This window comes from Hyla sarda, chromosome 1 (genome assembly GCF_029499605.1).
Source record: "Hyla sarda isolate aHylSar1 chromosome 1, aHylSar1.hap1, whole genome shotgun sequence".
NCBI lineage: Eukaryota > Metazoa > Chordata > Amphibia > Anura > Hylidae > Hyla > Hyla sarda.
The window spans coordinates 282,509,594-282,526,377 of record NC_079189.1 but is presented as its reverse complement, the minus strand read 5'-3'; positions in this window follow the sequence as shown (position 1 = coordinate 282,526,377).

Here is a 16,784-nt window from a genome sequence, read left to right as displayed (position 1 = left end):
AGTTGTAGTTTTGGTTCCGGTGTGTTTGCGTGCATCCGTGGGGCTCTTGGTCGTCGGGCGAGTATGAAGGGGGTGGGATTCTGGGGGTGCAATTTAGTGCGGGTAGCCAGAAACCACTAAAAATAAATAAAAAAATTAGCACAACTGGCAGCAGCACTTGTCAGTCCGCCCCTGTACAAAACATACATGCATACACACATCATACATACACATATACCGGTCACTGCCCCCTATATTATACATTACATACATACATCATGCATACAGACACGTCATACATACATACACCCGCCGCTGCCCCCAATCATACATTACATACACACACATCACACACAGACAGACATCATACACACATCACACACAGAGAGACATCCTACAGAAGAGGGAGGGGGGGGGTAACTTTGCCTATACCAATGGGGAATTGCCTATACCAATGGGGAATACCAATTTTATTCAGTACAGTATGGGGGTATTATCCAGTTATTGTGTGGTGGTATATATTTACTCCTTGTATACCAGTATTATTGGTCATGGAAATTTACCTACGTTTAAGTGTTTCTTACATATATAAATTTTAGTTTATTGTGTGTGGGATTTAGGTGGAATAGGGACGTGGCAGAAGATTGACGAGCTGCAGAGACTAGCAGGGGCCCTTGCCTTTTTTTGGTCCGGGAGCCCCGAGTGTTGTCAGTCCGCCCCTGGCAGATATTAGTTGGCACCTTGTACGAAAAGACGTTATGTCTCATTAACTCTTATGTTCTTACTGATTCCCCTCTTCTCTTTTTTCAGGCCCTGTGTGACACTGTTGCGCCCCTGACTTATGACTATCTGATTTGGGCTGGAGATGTCAACTTGGTATACAATGGTAAGCTAGACCGTTCTAACACTGCCCCGTTGCGCAGGTCAGGGGCGCAGCAGCAACTTTTAGCTTCTCTTTTCACTGAGCACTCTTTGGTTGATGTGTGGCGAGAGCATAATGGAAATGCCCGTGGTTATTCATACAACTCTCCTGCCCAGGGTCACTTCACCAGAATAGACTGGATTCTTAAGAATACCCATATTCTGCCCTTATTATTATATGCTCGTCATATTCCATCTGCTTGGTTCGATCATGACTTGGTTGTAGTAGCCTTTAATTTCATGTCTGCTCTTGCATATCCATTCTGGTCGCTTCTGACAATGCCTAGAGTGAAACAAGAAAAAGAAGGAGCGCTCCATGGTGTAATATCGCCAAATCAATGTAAGACACTAGGTGGAAAATAGTGCTTACCAAAACAAGTTATGCATGGGCCAGCACAACTTGGGTGAGAGTATGTGACAGTGGTCCACTGCTGCCATTCCACCAGTGTAGCAATGCAAAGCAAAAACCTCCAAGGAACGTGGAGTTCAGGCCCTGAAGGACCAGGCAGGGTAGAAGCAGTAAAACATTTATTCCCAGTGACCAACGCGTTTTGCGCATGTGCGCTTCATCAGGCAAGTGAAAACAAGGACTTAAGGAGGATCTCGGTTCTTACTTTACGGCAAATGTCACCCCTGACTCTGATCCTAAATGGATCTGGTTAGCAAATAAATCTTTTATCAGAGGTCGAATAATCTTCTTAGCAAGTGGGATCAAGCATGATCGGACCAAGACTCAACAGGCACTAGAGGCTAGGCTTCAACGGTTGACATATGCACACCAACAGGACCCCTCCGCTTATCTTTTTAGGGAACTGCAGGGCACCAGGATCCAGTTTGATGCACTTCAATCTACTGTAGTTGAGAAAGCTTTGTAGTGGACTAAAGCAACTTACTATAAGTTCGCTATCAAACCTGATCGCCTTTTGACGTCTATGTTACGGAAAACGACATCATTCAATAGAGTGCATAGCCTCCAGCTGCATCCTGGGGTCCGCTCCTCTCATCCTAATCGAATATACTCTGCTTTCCATGCCTTTTATACGGATCTACAGTATATACTGACCCTTCTCGCCCTCCTTCTTTTCCGACTAATCTTTCTAGCTTTCTATCATCTATCAACTTTCCCCCTGATACTGGAGAGGTACTGAATGCCCCCTTCACCCGAGGAGATAACATCAGCTATTTCTAGACTTAAATTGAGCTCACGGCCACCTACTATAAAAAATGTATCTATTTACTTGTTCCTTACCTCGTTACTCTTTTCAATTCCCTTGTGTCCCCCACCCCCCTTCCTCAGTTTTTGGATGCACTGATAACAGTTTTACCTAAACCCAATAAAGATCACCTGCACACAGCTAACTATCGTCCCATAACACTTCAAAATATAGATTCCAAGTTGTTAACCTCTATTTTGGCCACTCGCTTAAACAGATACTTGCCAGCTTTGATAGACTTGGATCAGGTCGGTTTTGTACCAGGCCACAAGCTCCTGATAATATTAGAAAGGTTCTTAACCTGATCCACTGGTCGAATTCTAATGCTGTCCCTTTAACGGTACTGTCATTAGATATAGAGAAAGCATTTGACAGTGTATCCTGGCAGTATCTGTTTGCGGTGCTCACAAAATTAGTTTTTTTGGGGGCTTTTGTACAAATCCTGAAACATATTTACTCTTCCCCCGACAGCCTTTTTAAAATTGCCATCTACATGTCCTCAACCTCTGGAGATTTGGCGGGGCACTCACCAGGGGTGTCCCCTAATGCCGGCATTGTTTGCTCTGGTGATGGAGCCCCTAGCAGCATTGATAAGAACACATCCAGATATTAAGGGGGTATCGATAGCCTCTATGGAATATAAGGTAAGTTTTTTGGCAGATGACCTTCTCTTGACATTGACTGAACCTCTGGTGTCCCTTCCGAATCTTTTTTGCGGTCCTAACAGATTTTACTACTAGTTAGGCTTTAAAAATTAATGTAACTAAATCAGAAATTCTACATTGTAACTCACCAACATCACTACAACACCTTATCTCCGTCAATTTTGGTTTCAGAGATTACACCTTTGGGCTCCCTTATCTGGGCATTAGACTTACCCCCTCTTTCCACTCCCTATATCAAAGTAACTATACTCCCATTTTCAACTCCATAAGAATGGACTTAGCGAAATGGAATTTTCCTTACCTATCCTGGTTGGGTAGGGTCAATGAGGGACATTTATCAATGTTTGCTTATGTATTCTTTTTTTTAGTAATTTTTTCCTTCCTTTTTTTTTTTACTTATTTGTGAAAACAACTGGTTTCAGCCTGTTGATAATTTTCTTTCACGTAAGCAATTTTTCCTTTTTTACTTTGGTAGTAGCTTTTTCTGCTCCATGTTTGAGCTGGAGTAAATTTAGTAAATTTTTAACCCTGTTGCGACTTTTTTTTGCGTAGTTGCGACTGTCGCAGTTAATAAATACCCGACTACCCGTAGTCCATTTTAAAATTATTACTACGTAGTAAATTTTTGGAAAACTTGCATTTCTCGCTTTCCAGTCAAAATGTCGCACGAAAAATCGCGTAGCCGCAGTTGCGACAATTTTGCGACTATTATAGTAAAGAAAACCTGACTAAACCCGTTGATAAATGTCCATAAATGTGATTTAAATGGTTATTTTACCCTGCCTCCTATACATCTTCCGTACCCTCCCAATCCCTATAGTTAAGTCAGATCTTTTATCCTTGCAAAAAGACGTCCTGGCCTATATTTGGGCCCATAAGAAACCTTGCATAGCCAAATCAGTGATGTATTTTAATAGGAAACTGGGGGGATTATCAGTTCCAAACTTTTTTAAATATTATGCATCCCGTATAGCCCAACTGGCCCTTATTAACGTCCCCTCGGGGGTCCCTAAATGGGTGTTCTTAGAGAACTCCTTATTAACTCCACACTCCTATGTAGCATTTATGTGGTCTTCCTGCCCGATATCCACACTGTTACCCTCTTCGGCCCTTGTGACCTTGTATTCGTTATCTCTCTGACGTCAGGTTTTCCCTTCTGTCTCCTGTTTCACCTCTGCTGCTTATCCTGTCTAACCCTCTATTTTCCCCTGGCCTCATGGTCTCACCAAATTATATGATTTCTTGATAGGAGGATGATTACCTACACTTACCTTATTTAGGTTGTCCCGTTCTATTCCTAGCTCTGAGCTATTTAGGGCACGTCAGATTTTTTCTTTTCTTCAGTCCCATGAAGCGAGGTTACAAGATTTTAAACCCACTTTTTTTAAGCGTGTTCTATCTACACTCCCCATCTCCCGGGCCTCTTGTCTAGGCTATATTCTCATATTAACGCTCTGCTTTCTAATCTGAAACTGAAGTATATGTGCAATTGGGAAGGTGATCAACATACTTTTATGTCACTTTCTCAGTGGCATGATAGCTGCACAGTTCTAGCTCTCAAAGTACTTCATAGAACTTATTTGATCCCTGTTAGACTGCATGCCATCTATATTACGGTTTCAACATTATGTTTTTGTGGCTGTGGCATGTTGGGGACGATGTACCACGTATGGTGGTCATGTCCGGTTGTTTCAACCTTAGCCCAAATTTTAGACCTACTTAATTCCACCTTACCCACACATGTCCCGAGGACACCTGCCTACTGTCTTCTCGGCTGTAAACCCATTAGAATGAGGTATAAAATTTTACGCCTGTCTCAATTCATACTTCTGGCAGCCAGGATTCATATTGCTTCTCAATGGAAACAGACAGTTTTACGTTTCAGAGATGTGTTATCTACAGAAGAGTTAATCTTATTATGCTTTATTAAAAACTCACGGCTATTAGGGAGGATGCGGTGGACCCCTTTAACGATGTATGGGAACCGTGGCTGATGTCTCCTCACTACCCAGATATGACTCATTGTCTGTCCCTATATTAAGGGGTGGGTTTCTCTCATTTTCTTTACTTACTGTTGGGGTCAACAGGAATGTATCATATCTAATTATGCTCTATTGTGTTTTTCGACAATAATTTGTCAGTCTCTCAGGAACTTTATCATATCGCTGTCCTTCATATGTGTACCTGTATTTTGTTGATGTTCTTTTGGTCCTAGGGCCATTATTGTTTACTTTGGAAGCTGTAATTGTCTATTGTTTCTCTGCCTTAATAAAAGCTTCATGGTGTGACCGTTAAAATATACAAACCCTAAACAAAAATGGTGTAGGGGTGTAGATTAATTAAAAAAAGAACTCTTACCTTCCTCGCTCCTGCGTGGCTTCCAGTATAATGGAGCTCAGCAGCCTGCTGTCCGGCACTTTCATGTTGAATGATGTGATATCACACACCCGCTCATCTAAATAGCGACCACATCAATGTTAGGCCTCAGCCAATGATTGGCTGAGTTGGCATGGGACATCACATCCCCAAACTACTCCTTTTAAATGGATATTCTTCTCTGCCTCTGAGGCCAGGTTCACATGGCAGAATGTCCGCACGGAAACTCTCCATACAGACATTTTGCAAACTGCGGCACTAAGACCGCTTGGAAATGCGCCTTCTCAGTAGACAGTAATGCTTCTCAGTGCGGACTCTGCAGAAATATTTAATATTTTTAATGTTTTGCAGATGCCAGAATCAGGATTTCAGTGCCAGAAATTCTGCCTTCTGCACAATGCAACAGAATCCCATTGAAATCAATGGGACACTACTGCTTCAGAACTTCTGCCGTGTGAACATAGCCTTACATTAAATTCAGACTCTTCGCATTGGGGTCCCCCTGTTGTAAATCTTTTATTGCTTCAACTTCTTGTTTCATTAGGTTTTGTTTACTCTTATATTGATTTACTTTCCTAATCTCATTCTTCACCACATGTTTAAAGGAGTTCATTTTAACACCTACTTCATTTCTGGGGAAGAAGGTTGATCTCTTTTATAGTGCTTATAGGTTTCTAATGTACTTTTCAATTCCAATATAAATTTCAAATTTATCCAAATGTTGTCTGGGGTGAAATCTGAAGCCCTTATTAAAAAGAGATTTTGCTCGTTAGTTACAGGGGTTAGCCACTTTCGGCTTTTATATTCACTTTCTTTTTTTTCATATTCCAAACTTTATTGAAAAAAATTGAAATAAGGGATACAAAAAAGCAAATAACTGAGGGTACGGATCGAGGGATATAAACTTAAGGACCGGGGTTTTTCCGTTTTTGCATTTTCGTTTTTTGCTCCTTGCCTTTAAAAAATCATAACTCTTTCAATTTTGCACCTAAAAATCCATATGACGGCTTATTTTTTGCGCCACCAATTCTACTTTGTAATGACGTCAGTCATTTTGCCCAAAAATCTACGGTGAAACGGAAAAAAAAATCATTGTGCAACAAAATTGAAAAAAACCCGCTGTTTTGTAAATTTTGGGGGCTTTCGTTTTTACGTAGTAAATAAAGTAATTCGGACATTTCCGCACGCGGTGATACCATATATGTTTATTTTTATTTACACTGTGTTTTTTTTTTATTGGAAAAGGGGGGTGATTCAAACTTTTAATAGGGGAGGAGTTAAATGATCTTTATTCACTTTTTTTTTTCACTTTTTTTTTTGCAGTGTTATAGGTCCCATAGGGACCTATAACACTGCACACACTGATCTTCATCATTGATCACTGGTTTCTCATAAGAAACCAGTGATCAACGATTCTGCCGCATGCCTGGATCTCAGGCACTGAGCAGTCATTCGGCGATCGGACAGTGAGGAGGCAGGAAGGGCCCCTCCCGCTGTCCTGTCAGCTGTTCAGGATGCCGCGATTTGCCGCGGCTATCCCGAACAGCCCGACTGAGCTAGCCGGCAACTTTCACTTTTAGCCGCGCGGCTCAGCTCTGAGCGCGCGGCTAAAGGGTTAATAGCGCGCGTCGCCGCGATCGGCGCTGCGCGCTATTAGAGGGGGGTCCCGGCTTCACTATGACGCCGGGCCCGCCGTGATATGACGCGGGGTTAAACACAACAATCAATATCATAATGGAGGCAGTATGAGCGCAATAGAGTATCATGAAACATCATGTAACATAGAGCATACAAATAGAAACAATGGGGGACATGTATCATTATGTGTCTATTGTACACACAGTTCTACCCCTTTACACTGCTGTCTAATTTACACTCTTGCTCAAGATTTACTAAGGTTGTGCACGTCCTTTGATACATTTTGTGCAAATATAGAAATGCCCCCCCTCGCTCTACCGTGCACTCCTTCTCTACCTCACACGGTACACTGCTCACTGCTCATAGCTAGAAGTGCTGGAGCAGCAGTGTGCGCCGAAGAAAACTCTGCATAATAGTAAAATCATAAATCTGTATAAAGTACACAGAGGGGGAGATTCTCAAAGGATTTTGCGCCAAAAAATAAAATAAAAAATCAATGTTTGCGTGAAAAGTATCACCACATGTTTAAAGAGCTTTGTGCCGCGGTTTACACTGTTCACGTCAGTTTTGTAAAAGTGGGCGTGTCCACGTATATTTTCTGCTTTACATGATATTTATACGTGTGGTGAGAGTCCAGTTTACATAAAACATTTCACACCAGCTTTTTGATAGTGTAGAAATCTCAGAAATGGTTGTAGTTTTATCGTTTTTTTTGTTTTTGCGCGCGGAATTTGGGGAGAAAGAAGTGAAGGGTTTTCAGCCATTTCCACAAATTGCGCGCGAAAACGATGTTGGGCGGAATTTTTTTTTACCATTGACTTCTATTGATTTCTGATATGGGATTCCGCTTGAAGAATGAACATGCTCATTCTTCAAGCGGAACGGAATTCAGCGTCGGAATTCCACTAGCAGAATTTCCGCAGTGTGAACAAGACAGCGGAAAAAAACATTAAAGTCAATGGGCAGAGGAGATGTGAATTAGTTTGGAGCGGAGAATTCAAGAGGAATTACTCAAGTAAATTCCTCTTGAATTACTCTGTGTGAACGCACTCTCCCCCAGAATGTCTGGGTTTAAAAAAATATGTAATTTTGCTGAACAATCTGTCCCCTTACCTCTATATCTGTGTTTACCAACCAGAATGCCTCCAAGTGTTGCAAAACTTGGCATGCTGGGAGTTGTAGTTTTGCAAAAGCAGAAATTAGTGTGCGACATGGGTATACAGCAGAGCTGAATGTGTGATTATATGTAAACATGACCACGCACATACTCAACTCTGCTACATACACCTTATCACACTCAGCTCTGCTACATACACACATTCACACACTCAACTCTGCTACATAAACACACACACTCACCTCTGCTACATACACACATAACATACTCAACTCTGCTACATACACACATAACATACTGAGCTTTGCTACATACACACATAACATACTCAGCTCTGCTACATACACACATAACATACTCAGCGCTGCTACATACACACATAACACACTCACCTCTGCTACATACACACATAACAAACTCACCTCTGCTACATACACACATAACACACTCAGCTCTGCTACATACACACATAACACACTCAGCACTCCTACATACACACATAACATACTCACCTCTGCTACATACACACATAACATACTCACCTCTGCTACATACACACATAACATACTCACCTCTACTACATACACACATAACACACTCGCCTCTGCTACATACACACATAACATACTCACCTCTGCTACATACACACATAGCATACTCACCTCTACTGCATACACACATAACACACTCGCCTCTGCTACATACACACATAACATACTGAGCTTTGCTACATACACACATAACATACTCACCTCTGCTACATACACACATAACACACTCACCTCTGCTACATACACACATAACACACTCAGCTCTGCTACATACACACATAACACACTCAGCTCTGCTACATACACACATAACATACTCAGCACTGCTACATACACACATAACATACTCACCTCTGCTACATACACACATAACACACTCAGCTCTGCTACATACACACATAACATACTCACCTCTGCTACATACACACATAACACACTCACCTTTGCTACATACACACATAACATACTCACCTCTGCTACATACACACATAACACACTCACCTCTGCTACATACACACATAACATACTCACCACTGCTACATACACACATAACATACTCAGCGCTGCTACATACACACATAACATACTCACCTCTACTACATACACACATAACACACTCACCACTGCTACATACACACATAACATACTCACCTCTGCTACATACACACATAACATACTCACCACTGCTACATACACACATAACATACTCACCTCTGCTACATACACACATAACATACTCACCTCTGCTACATACACACATAACACACTCACCTCTGCTACATACACACATAACATACTCACCACTGCTACATACACACATAACATACTCACCTCTGCTACATACACACATAACATACTCACCACTGCTACATACACACTATCACACATATGCATAGACCTAACAGCTGTACCTCCTTCTCCCTCCCTGCACATTACAGTGGTATATTCTTAGCTGTGGTCACCATGGTTACATTACACAGCTGCAATCTCCTGCACTCATCAAGAACAGCGGGAAGTTTGAATTTGACACAGTGTGAAGTCTGAACTGTGTCGGGAAGTATTTCACCCGCACTATAACCCGGTGTATTATCAGGTGTATCCGGTTAGACTGCGGGTGAATGGGTGATCACAAGTGTCCATAATTATTACATTGTTATTAAAAGGTACATGGAAAGATTTTAAGTATCACAGATTTTAAGTATCACAGCCTAAATGATAGAAGAGGAAAGAGAACAAGATTAACGAAAATCAATAAAAGAAGCAAGGGGAGAAAGGAAGCAAAAAGCTACAATCTGGGGGGGGAGGATGGGAGGTATGTAGAAAGGGGAAAGAGAGGAGAAGGGGGGGGGCACCAACGCAGTCCTAAGGAGGAGGAGCAGGAGACGCTTGAGCACTGCAAGAAGTTGCAGCAGGGTTGCCCCACCATAATCACGATACACTGGTGAAGAGAGAAACTCCATCCAAGGGCGCCAATGAGCAAAGAAGCATCCGTTTTAGACTGAAAGTCTGCCATACATTCCAACATGCTTTGAATATAAAGAATTTCTCTAAACCAGTCCGCTATTGACTGGGGAGGAGGGAGACTTCTACTTAGCCGCTACTAAGAGTAAACAGACCAGACCCATTTTAAGGTAACATAGAGAGGAACAGTGCAGCAAGTGTGTTGGATAGGCCAACCCCAGCAACCCGTTGAACAACATCAAGGACCTTGGTCCAGAAGTCTGCCAAGAGGGGGCAATCTAATCAGACGTGGGTCAACGTACCACAGAGCGTGCAGCATCTCCAACACCGGTCCAAAACTGTGGGAGGGAAAATGTGCAAGAGAGATGAGACCCTTTACCAATGAGAAATTAGTTTAAAGTTAGTTACTGTAGCTTAACGGACACTGAAGACACAACAGTAGGGCCTTGTCCCAATCTGCCGCTGTGAAGGTGCAATTAAAGGAGTAGTTTACTGAAAAGTATCTTCAGTCCAGTATCTTTGTGCCTGGGCTGCACAACTGTAGCAGCACTACGGGGTAACAGAGGGAGGTGAGTTAAAGTTTGCAAGTTGTGAGTACTGGAACCGCACCATGGGGTCTGGTTCTGCAGTATATCTTCCAGGGTGGACAGCAAAGACTGAAGCACCTGAAAGAATATGAAAGAGCCGCCCAGGGGACAGAAAAGGAATGAAGAGTATTGCAGACCAAGACAGAAGTTCGGGTTATCCCTCAAGGGGGTCAGAGGACCATTAGGTTGGAACAGATGAGAATTAGCAAGGTAGCTGGAGGAGGCTCTCAGAACCATCTGTGCCACCATGGGCATGGTCACCAGGGAGGACCTCATCCAGAAGGAGGGACGGATCCAAGGAAGGCAATAAGCAAATATGGGGATTGTGTCGATTCCACCTGCACCCAAAGTTTAGTGCCGGCCGAATGGAACCTGTCCGATATCCTTGCAGCAACCTCTGCTTGATAGTAAGTGAGTGAGTTAGGGAGCCTCAAACCCCCACCAATTTTGGGCCTAGTTAGCGTGGATCGGGCAATCCTAGAAGGGGATTTCTTCCAGACATATTTGGTGAACAGTCTATTAAGTGATTTAAAAAAGGTAAGGGGGACAAAAATCGAGAGGGTCGGGAATAAGTAGAGGAGGCGAGGCAGTAGGTTCATCTTAAGCATCCAGGAGAAATCCTTACGATCCCACCTGTTATGATCCCACCTGTCTTAAATCTAGCCAGGAGCGAGGTCAAATTGAGGTCACAAATGTGTAACAGGTTGGAAAGTACCTGTACACCTAGATATTTCATAGAAAAGGACTGCCATGCAAAAGGAAATGGGCAGCGAAGAGCCTGCACTAAAGTTAGTGCAAGGGATATGTTTAGCGCTGAATATATTTTGAAATTACTATGATGGCAAAATTCCTCGATCTCCAAGAGCAGTGCCGGAAGAGATATCTCAGACTAAGAGACATACAACAGTAAATCATCGGCAAATGCTTTTAGGTGAAGGTCTCCCAACTGCACACCCATCGCATTATTGGACCTGATCGCCTGCATCAGATGTTCCATGACAAGGGCAAAAAATAAAGAGGACAGGGGGAAGCGCTGTCATGTGCCATTGTGAATAAACAAGGGCTCCGATAACAGGGCGCCATTTAACCGTAGTCGGGCTGTCGGACAGTTGTACGGAGCGAAGATACTTTGCTACATAGTACTGCCCAACCCAATCCAGGTCAGCACCACCACCATGAATTCCTAGTCCACCTGGTAAAAATCCTTCTCTGTATCTAAAGATAGACACATACAAGGCTTATCGTGGCGCTAGGCTTGAAGGATCAGAGAGAAAGTCTTAAAGGAGTACTCTGGAGCAAAATATTTATTGCACATTGTAAAGCTCGCCCAAAGTTATATAATATCCTAAATTACCTCCGTTGCGCTAACTGCACGCATATACGACTTTTCGGAAAACCGGAAGTGCAGCCAGTATCTCACAATTATGAATTTCGTTCCCCAGTATTCGGCCTGCCGCGGCCATCTTCGTAACGAAACGTCATCACTGTAAAGGTCCTTCCCCGCTCCCATGTTTTACATATTCATATATTCCTCGTTTGCACAGCCGTCATTGGCTGGACTGCGCAAACAACTCTGAATGCCTCCCGCCTATCACATGAAGCTGAGCGCGCCGACGCACTCAGCATTTCCCCGGGACCGAACATGTGACCACTCCTGGCCAATTATATCCTGGTTAGTTACGCTGCCGTAACTAACAGGGATATTCTTCAAACAAGTTACACATGATTTCAATGTGTAACGTTTCAAAGGGGCGGGTTTAATATAATGACTAGGGAGGGGAAAGGATGAGGTAGAGGAGGGGGTGAGAAGGACTGAAGCACGGAGGGACTGGAAGCTGGAGCAAGGCAGCATGGGGGATGACGATTTTTACGTCATCCTCCACACCACCATAACCCGGAAGAACTGGGAAATTTGCGGTGCTGCCACGGGAAAACGGCCAGACCGACTTCTGAAAGGAGAACATTGATAGAAAGGTACAGCCGCGGGGAACATTTTGGGCTAAAAGAATTGTGCACCATAGTACTCCTTTAAGCGTGTTGTCACCTGCTCCTCTGGCTGGGACAAATCCCACCTGATCCGGGTGGACTAGGTGGCCAAGGAGGGGAGCCAAACTCTGAGCAATCAGCTGTGCAAACAATTTGGCGTTGGTGTTAATAAGCGAGATGTTCTGACACAGGTTTGGATCCTTGCCTTCCTTTGGGATGACAGTGATAAATGCAGGGGGACAGGTCCGGGTATACTTCGCCATATGCCCATCAGGGCCAAGGGATTTACCAGATGGCAAGGCAGATATAACCATGGAAAGCTCCCCTTGGATGAATGGGACGTCCTGGTCCAAGAGCGACTGGGGCGAAAGCGAGGGGAGGACTGTAAGCTGCAAGAAATCTCGGAGATAAGGAGACAAATAGGGGGTTTCACTGTAGTGGAAAAAAGGTTATAAAGAGAGGAGTAGTATTCCCAAAAACTGGCAAGGATATGGGAAGTAAGGTTAACCAGCTGCTCCGAGGAGGATTTGACATAAGGGATGAAAAGAGCTGCCTGCTTGGGCCAACAGCCTACCTGCTTTATTCCTCCACTCGTAGTGCAGGCTTGAGCAGATCTGCCTGTACCTAGTGTATTTCTTGTCCAGCAATATCTGGAACGCCTTCTGGACGTGAAAAAGGTCAAAGAGAACATCCTCAGAGAGCTTTAATTTATGTAGTGACTCAAGAGTGTGTCAAGAATGGGTAAGAAGCTTGAGCAAGGCTCTCGTGACCTCCAGTTTACGCTGGGCACTGTGACTAATAAGGATTCCACGTAGAACGCAATTAAGAGCTTCCCAACGGGTCTGAGAAGAGGTAGAGTTTTTGACGTGTGTCTGAGTGAAGGTAGCTATGGCTTCCCTCAGGTCAGAAAGACACAACACATCTGAGTGCAAGGACTCGTTGAGTCTCCACATACATAGTTCATAAGGTTGAAAAAAGACCAGAGTGCATCAAGCTCAACCTATAACCCTAATGAGTCCCTACTGAGTTGATTCAGAGGAAGGCAAAAAACCCTCCTACTCAAGGTAAAAATCAGAATAGATCCCTGGATTAACCTTCTGTCCCTTTAGATCTAGAACCCATAACCTGTAATGTTATTATTATCCAAAAATGCATCCAGACCCCTTTTAACCCCTTAAGGAGGCAGCCCATTTGGGGCTTAAGGACGCAGACAATTTAATTTTAACGTTTTTGTTTTATCCTCCTCGCCTTCAAAAAATCATGACTCTTTTATATTTTCATCCACAGACTAGTATGAGGGCTTGTTTTTTGCGCGACCAGTTGTCCGTTGTAATGCCATCACTCACTTTACCATAAAATGTATGGCGCAACCAAAAAAAAACTATTTGTGTGGTGAAATTAAAAAGAAAACTTTTGGAAGGTTTGGAAGGTTTTTTCACGCCGTACAATTTATGGTAAAAGTGACATGTGTTCTTTTTTCTTTGGGTCAATACGATTAAAATGATACCCATGATAACATACTTTTCTATTACTGTTGCGCAAACTTTTTAACCAAATTAGTACGTTTAAAATCCCCCTATTTTGAAGACCTATAACTTTTTCATTTTTCCGTATAAGCGGCGGTATGAGGGCTCATTTTTTGCGCCATGATCTTTACTTTTATTGATACTATATTTGCTTATATACAACTTTTAATACATTTTTATACATTTTTTGGGGAATAAAATGTTATATAAAAGCATCTATTTTGGACTTTTTTTATTTTTTCGTTCACGCCGTTCACCAAACGGTATCATTAACATTTTATTTTAATAGTTCAGATATTTACGCATGCAACGATACCAAATATGTATATAAAATATTTTTTAACACTTTTTGGGGGTGAAATAGGGAAAATGGGACAATTTACGTTTTTATTGGGGGAGGGGGTTTTTCACATTTTTTTTTTTACTTTTTTTTACTCTTTTTATTTTTACACTTTAATAGTCCCCATAGGGGACTATTTATAGCAATCACTCGATTGCTAATACTGTTCAGTGCTATGTATAGGACACAGTGATCAGCATTATCGGTCATCTTCTGCTCTGGTCTGCGGGAAGGCATATCAGAGCAGAAGACGCCGGGAAGGCAGCGGAGCCAGGAGAGGGGACCTCCGTCTGCCGTTCTGGATGATCGGATCATTGCGGCAGCGCTGCGGGCGATCCGATCATCCATTTTAGTGACCGCGATGCTGCAGATGCCGTGATCTGTATTGATCACGGCATCTGAGGGGTTAATGGCGGACATCTGCGGGATCGCGGGTGTTCCCCATTATGGGCGGGTCTCTGGCTGCGATCAGCAGCCGGGACCTGCCGTGCATGATCCGGGCATCGTTCCAATGCTCGCGGTTATGCTTAGGACGTAAATGTAAGTCCTGGTGCGTTAAGTACTACCTCACCAGGATGTACATTTACGTCCTTCGTCGTTAAAGGGTTAAATTCTTTTACCGAGTTAACCATGACCACCTCCTCAAGCAGAGAATTCCACTGACTCACTGCTCCTACAGTAACGAACCCCCGTCTGTGCTGGTGTAGAACCCTTCTTTCCTCTAAACGTAGAGGATGCCCCCTTGTTATACAGTTGATACAGTCCTGGGTATAAACAGATCATGGGAGAGATCTCTGTAAGGTCTCCTGATATATTTATACATAGTTATTAGGTCTCCCCTAAGCCTTCTTTTTTCTAAACTAAATAACCCTAATTCTGATAATCTTTCTGGGTACTGTAGTTCTCCCATTCCCTGTATTACTCTAATTGCCTTGCATACTGGTGTCCAGTACAGTACACATTATTCTGTCTGGTCTGACTAGTGATTTGTACTCCAATTTTAAGGCAAGACAAGACGCTCATATTATGCTTATTAACTTCTTTTACTGACTCAGCAGCAACTAGATACTGTATGCATTAAAGTGATTTTTTTTTTTTACATATGTAATGCATATAAACATAGAATCTAGGGTGCAACCTAGTGTGTTGTATGACACAACCAAGCAGTCCACAGCGCAGGTTATAAAGGTAATAGGTATCCAGGTAACTTCCTCTTCTTTGCTGCTCAGCAGTTGTGTTCAGATAAGTGTTATTTTGCTCCTTAAAAAATTTATTCTATAAAAATTATAATATTAAATTTGTATCCAACTCTTATTAAATATCTTCCTTAATATTAATATCAATATATATATTTTTTATATATATTTTATACATATAATTGGTTTATTTATCTATTTTCCATTTTTCTTTTCCCCTGAATTTAATCTATATTTCCCCTTTTTCGTTCTGTTTATTATTGCCATACTTATTTCCTTTTTCTATATTATAATTTTCCTTTCTATACATTATCATTTGTTTTTGTATAAATTCCGGCTCATTCCCGGCATTTACTCCACTTCATTTGTATCTTATTATACTTACCGGACTTTCTCTGCATCTTCCGATATCCCCGACATCTTCTACCTTCTATTCCGACTCATCTCAAGCATTCATCTTCTTTCCCCGTCTTCTCCTTTTTCCTGCTGCGTCACAGCCGCCATCTTCGGTCTCGAGAGCTCGTCCGTTAGCTCACGCGAGAACCCTGGCAGAGAGGTGATCTCCTGTCATGTTATGGCGGGCTCTCTGTCACTCACCTCAGAGCGTCAGAGCTGTTACGCCGAGCACTCCGGGTCCCCGCTCCTCCCCGGAGCGCTCGCAGCGTTTACCTGCTCACAGCGCCCCGGTCAGACCCGCTGACCGGGAGCACTGCGATAGTGTCACTAGCAGGGATGCGATCCGTGATGCGGGACGCGCCCGCTCGCGGTTCGCGTCCCAGCCTGCTTACCAGACCCGTCCTCCATCTGTCCAGTCCCGGTGCGCGCGGCCCCGCTCCCTAGGGCGCGCGCGTGCCGGCTCTCTGCGATTTAAAGGGCCAGTGCACCGCTGATTGGCGCCTGGCCCAAATTAGTGTTTTCACCTGTGCACTGGTCTATATTACCTCACTTCCCCTTCCCTGTATTGCCGGATCTTGTTGCCATTGTGCCAGTGAAAGCGTTCTTTGTATGTCCCAAGCCAGTGTTCCAGACCTCCTGCCGTTGCCCCTGACTACGATCCTTGCTGCCTGCCCTGACCTTCTGCTACGTCCGACCTTGCTCTTGCCTAATCCCTTGCACCGCGCCTATCTCAGCAGTCAGTTGGGGTTGAGTCGCTATCGGGTGGAACGACCTGGGGGTTACCTGCCGCAGCAAGTCCATCCCGCTTTGCGGCAGGCTATGGTGAATACC